This window comes from Triturus cristatus, chromosome 9 (genome assembly GCF_964204655.1).
Source record: "Triturus cristatus chromosome 9, aTriCri1.1, whole genome shotgun sequence".
Lineage (NCBI taxonomy): Eukaryota > Metazoa > Chordata > Amphibia > Caudata > Salamandridae > Triturus > Triturus cristatus.
In genome coordinates, this window is record NC_140592.1 from 1,085,547,249 (window position 1) to 1,085,552,736 (window position 5,488).

General features: G+C 58.0%; 1 non-coding gene and 1 pseudogene across 1 annotated transcript; both read left to right on the plus strand.

Moving 5' to 3' along the window:
• Positions 1-974: 974 nt before the first annotated feature.
• On the plus strand, positions 975-1,656 carry LOC146799400 (18S ribosomal RNA; annotated as a pseudogene; the record flags this gene model as incomplete).
• A 994-nt stretch (positions 1,657-2,650) lies between these two features.
• Positions 2,651-2,803, plus strand: LOC146799401 (5.8S ribosomal RNA). Its single transcript, XR_014969321.1, has one exon. It is a non-coding gene; the product is annotated as a 5.8S ribosomal RNA (ribosomal RNA).
• Positions 2,804-5,488: the final 2,685 nt, after the last annotated feature.

The following is a 5,488-nucleotide window of genomic DNA, read 5'->3' on the forward strand; positions in this document are numbered from 1 at the left end:
GCCTGCCGCTCTGCTAAAGGCCTGGGACAGGGTTCTGTTGTGCCTGGGGAGCCTCCCCATGCTGGGTTGGGTTCAGGAGCTTTGGCCGGGATCCTGAGGGCCATGGAGAAGGTAGCCTCCCCGATCCCAGTGAGGGCTCCAGGAGGTCGGGTACATTCGCGCCTTGGGTCCCCTCTGTCACCTCGTGAGGTCCGGCGATTCCGAAAAAGGAGAAGGCCTGCCCTCCAGGGCCCCCAGGGACCCGCGAACGCACCTGCCTCTTAGCCCCTTCCCGATGTTCCTTTTACTGCGAGTTTGCCCAGTCAGACCTCAGTGAGGTCCGGCGATTCTGAGACAGGGGAAGGCAGCACATGTGGCCCGCCCGCTGGGGCCCCTCAGGGGCCTAGGTCTGCACCTGCCTCTCAGCCCCTTCCTGATGGGCTTTTCCTTTGAGCCTGCTCGCCCCGGGAGCAGGCAGGGTTGTGAAGCCGCCATCCGCCCGCGCAGGGTGGCCTGCCAGGGGATCCCCTTGCCGTACTCCTATCGATTGGGCACTCTCGGTCCATTTAGGGATGGACTGCTTGGCCAGCCTCGGCAGTTATTTCAAGCAAGGAGCTTCCTCCCCGCATGGGCCATCCGACTGGAGGGCCTGCTGCCTGGCAGGAGGCCCTTCACCCAACCCAGCAGAGCGAAGGCCGTGCGGCCCTGGCAGCTCGTGCCCCCCAGTGGTCTGACCCGAGCGGAAGGGGTTGGGTGGTGCCAGGCCCTAGGATGCTGCTGCCCAGCAGGTTTGTAGGTCCCATACTCTGGGACCACTCTTGGCCTAGCAGTCCTCAGCTGGCAGCTGGACGGGCCAGGATGCCGCCCCAGCCTTGGGCCTGCTGCATGGGATACCGTCGTAGTTCCGACCATAAACGATGCCGACTAGCGATCCGGCGGCGTTATTCCCATGACCCGCCGAGCAGCTTCCGGGAAACCAAAGTCTTTGAGTTCCGGGGGGAGTATTGTTGCAAACCTGAAACTTAAAGGAATTGACGGAAGGGCACCACCAGGAGTGGAGCCTGCGGCTTAATTTGACTCAACACGGGAAACCTCACCAGGCCCGGACACGGAAAGATTGACAGATTGATAGCTCTTTCTCAATTCTGTGGGTGGTGGTGCATGGCCGTTCTTAGTTGGTGGAGCGATTTGTCTGGTTAATTCCAATAATGAACAAGACATATACATGCTAACTAGTTACGTGACCCCCAGCGGTCGCGTCCAACTTCTTAGAGGGACAAGTTGCATTCAGCCACAAGAGATCTAGCAATAACAGGTCTGTGATGCCCTTAGATGTCCAGAGATGCACGTGCGCTACACTGAACGGATCAGCGTGTGTCTACCCTTCGCCTACAGGTGAGGGTAACCCACTGAATCCCGTTTGTGATAGGGATTGCAATTATTTTCCATGAACGAGGAATTCCCAGTAAGTGCTGGTCATAAGCTTGCGTTGATTAAGTTCCTGCCCTTTGTACACACCGCCCGTCGATACTACAGATTGGATGGTTTAGTGAGGTCCTCGGATCGGCCCACCGGGGTCGGCAACGGCCCTGGCGGAGCGCCAAGAAGACGATCAAACTTGACTATTTAGAGGAAGTAAAAGTCATAACTAGGTTTACATAGGTGAACCTGCGAAAGGATCATTAACGGTGGAGCTGCCCGGGCGACCGATGGAACCAGACCGAAGCCCTCGGCCCACCTCCTGCAAGCACACACCATAAGCACAGGGCCCGGCCCTGCCCTGGCATGCCCCGGCCGGCAGAGCGGTCAGCGGCTGCATGGAGCGCCTAGGTGAGGACCGGGACTTCGGCGGGCCTCTTTCCCTGGGGAGGGCCTGACAGATGCAGGAGGGACCGGGGACGGCGGTGGCCCCGACTCCTGTCCCTTTCCTGGGAGGGGCTCAGGGGTAAACCCTCCCGAGATGGAACCCAAGCTCACCCGGCATGACCCCCGCAGTTAGGGGGAAACCGAATGGCAGTGCATCCCAGGGCTGGTACCGCCCCACCCTCAAAAAGCCCTGCCGCTGGCTGGGCCCTCCCACGCCCGAGTCCCGGCCCAGCCGGGTTCCGGGTGACTGAGGAGCGGCCCTTCTCGTGCGATAGGGCTACCTGGAAGAGAAGGGGCCGAGGGCCTGTGAGGGGACCCCGGCTCCTCTCGGTGGGAGGCGTGCGGGATGGGGAGCCACCTAGCTCTTCCCTACCGGCGAGGGTGAGGTGGACTTTTCACCAGCCTGCCGGCATGGCTCGGGACTGCCTGGCGATGGACGGCTGACTTGCAGGTGGGTCTACCCTCCCTCGTTGCTAGGTTCCCGGTTCGACCCGGTCCCGTGCGGCCGGGCCGAGGGGTTTGAAGACTCGCACGGTCCCTCCCAGGTTACTCCGGGAGGGACCGGCGGGTGCGGGGCTGCCTGCTCCTGTTGCAGTGGGAGCCCCCTTCCTCGCCGGCGGATGGTTGGGGGGACTCCCTTGCCGAGCACCTGATAAAGTTTTTTTCTCCAAATGATGCAGTCTGACTCCCAGATGGGAAGCCTTGAACGGGGCACCCGGGCCGTCTCACCGCGCGGGCGGTGGACCGATGGCGTCGCCTTCCTCCGGCCTCTCCTGCGCTCGCAGGTGGGCGAAAGGTTGCCTGTGACTCTTGGCGGTGGATCACTCGGCTGGCGCGTCGATGAAGAATGCAGCTAGCTCTGAGAATTAGTGTGAATTGCAGGACACATTGATCATCGACACTTCGAACGCACCTTGTGGCCCGGGTTCCTCCCGGGGCTATTCCTGTCTGAGGGTCGCTCGATCGTCAATCGCCCCGGGGCTTCCCTGGGACGTGGCTGGAGCCGTCGCAGGGTTAGCTCCGCTTCCCTTTGTCCCCCCACAAGGTCAGACCCCCATTCGCCCGTGGCAGGGTCCCTTGCCGGGTCCTGCCGTGGAGGTACGCCGCTGGCACACCTGGCCCCCGAGATGGGGTCTGGTGACTGGTCCGCCCCGGGCACGTCCCGGGGTGCCTGGCTGCATGTCGTGCGTGGCTGTCTGTGGTGTCCCACCGGCTGCCTCGGGCGCCCACCTCTGTGGCTGGATTCCCGAGAAGGGCTAACCACCTCCAGATCCGATCCGGGGTAATGGGGCGCGTACGCTGCCGGGACACCTGGCCTCCCCCGGCGGCTCCTCCCGACAGTTCGGCGTTTTTCTTCTGACTACGAGCTCAGATCAGACGTGACAAACCACAGAATTTAAGCATATTACTAAGGGAGGAAAAGAAACTAGCCAGGATTCCCCCAGTAATGTTGAGTGAAGAGGGAAGAGCCCAGCACCAAATCCCCGCCCAGAGGCGAGGCGCGGGAAATGTGGGGTACAGAAGACCGACTCCCCGGCGTCGCTCAGGGGCCCAAGTCCTTCTGATCAAGGCCCACCCAGCAAACGATATTAGACCGGTAGCAGCCCTGGTGCGCCGGCATCGGGTCTTCTAAGAGTAGGGTTGCTTGGGAATGCAGCCCAAAGCGGGTGGTAAACTTCATCTAAGGCTAAATACGGGCGCGAGACCGATTGCCAACAAGTACTGTAAGGGAAAGTTGAAAAGAACTTTGAAGAGAGAGTTCAAGAGGGTGTGAAACCGTCGAGAGGTAAATGGGTGGGGTCCATGCAGTCCGCCCGGAGGATTCAACTGTCAAGACTTCTTCCCGGTTGCGCGCTGGCAGCAACGCTAGCGCGAACCCAGAAGTAAACAGAGCAAAACTACAATTCCCGGCGTCCTCCGCGAGTCACGCCTCACGTGACCGTGAGACGACGTCGGAAGACGCGTAAAGGCAGCGGCCTGGGAAGAGGGCGCTGCCAATGAATCCGGAGACTGCAGTCGTTAGCTGTCGTCAATGATTCCAGTGTTTCCAGAGATCCCGGTATTTGAGGCGGTAAGAGTGCCGTTGTGGCACGTTTCAGGGATTCAAGGTTGTTTATCCAGACCCGCGAGAAAACGAGAGGTGGGGCTCCGCTTCCGTATCCTAATGCGCATACACCTGACGGAGAGCCAGGAGCAGGGCTCGTTTAGAGGGAACTGGGTTTCCAAACAGTTGGGTGTATGTGAGACGAGAAAACCAGTGACATTGTGTGATTCCCTAATGAACCTTTGAGAGGTACAACAACGTGTGCAGCGCGACCGTCAGCAGGCGAATTGAGCAAGACATTACACGCTTGTTTGTTTACTCGCATTAAGTGTTAGTGTGGAGAGGCGGACGCCTGCCTGGTTGCCCCTCCGTGACTCTCGGCCTGATTTCCCTGGAGGGCACGGGGGGTTAAACTATCGACCCAAATGTGCGTGTGGTGAGCCTAAGGGCATTGAGGAGCATCAGTGTTCACGGCTGTTCATTTTGATTTCCAAAGACTGTGACATTATTACTTACAGGCAGGATAAGCAGCAAAAGTGGTTGTTCTGTGCTTGTTACCTTTTTCTTTCCCTTATCCAGAAGAGGGAGCGAGCTTCAGGAGAGGTTCTCCCTATTCGTTTAACGTCATACTTGCACCTGCTGTGGTATGTGTGGTATACAGTCTCTGCAGAGAGCGATACATTGAGGGGTTGGGGGGTTACAGAACCGACTGTCTTTCCTCAACATAAAAGTACCTCTTTGTCTTCCATAGCGTCAGGCAAACGAATATCATACGCTCTGCTCTTCTGATTGTCAAGGCACGGGTTATTTTCCTTTACAGGTACGGGGGGAGATACGTTGTTTGGAGGGTGTCACTATAAGTTGGTTACAGCAGGGTTGGGTGGTTGCAAAACGCCTACTGATAGTGTTCTTGTTCCGTGTCTTTTCAGGTCTCCCTCCCTGCTGTCCCTACCCTTTCCTTCCCCCCGCTTGATCACTCCAACAGTCCGTGAGTATTCCAGTCCGGACTTGGTGTTATCGAGAGGTGGGCCCCCATAGAGCATCAACACCATCCCAAGGATTCCGGAAGGAAGAGCCTGACAGAATCATTGGCCCACGTATAGCATATCCTCCTGGTGGTGTCAAAGCTAGAAATGGCCACACTAGAAGACGTGATGGCTGCTCTTGTGTTAGTCCAAACCGAGCTCGCGGCCTCACGTCAAGAAACGGCTGCGTTGCAGCATAGACTAGATAGAATGCAGAGGAATCCATTTGATGCCGGGACCACACACCCGACACCGGTGGTTGTGGAAGTACCATCGCAAATACCTTTAGCCCCCCCAGAGCGGTTTCATGGGGACATAAAAAAGGTACAAGTCTTTATGACTCAAGTACTTTTGCATTTCACATGTAAACCAAAAATGTTCACTTCCAACCAGGCGCGGGTGGCTGTTCCCATAGTCTGTAGGGACGACCCCTTGCTTTATGACTGGGAAGAATTCAGGGTCCAGTTCGCGAAGACATTCGATAGAAGAGCAGAGACCTTCTCCGCGGACAGAGACCTTCTAGAGTTACGACAAGGCTAGAGTTACGACAAGGCTCCTCGGATCTGGTTACCTA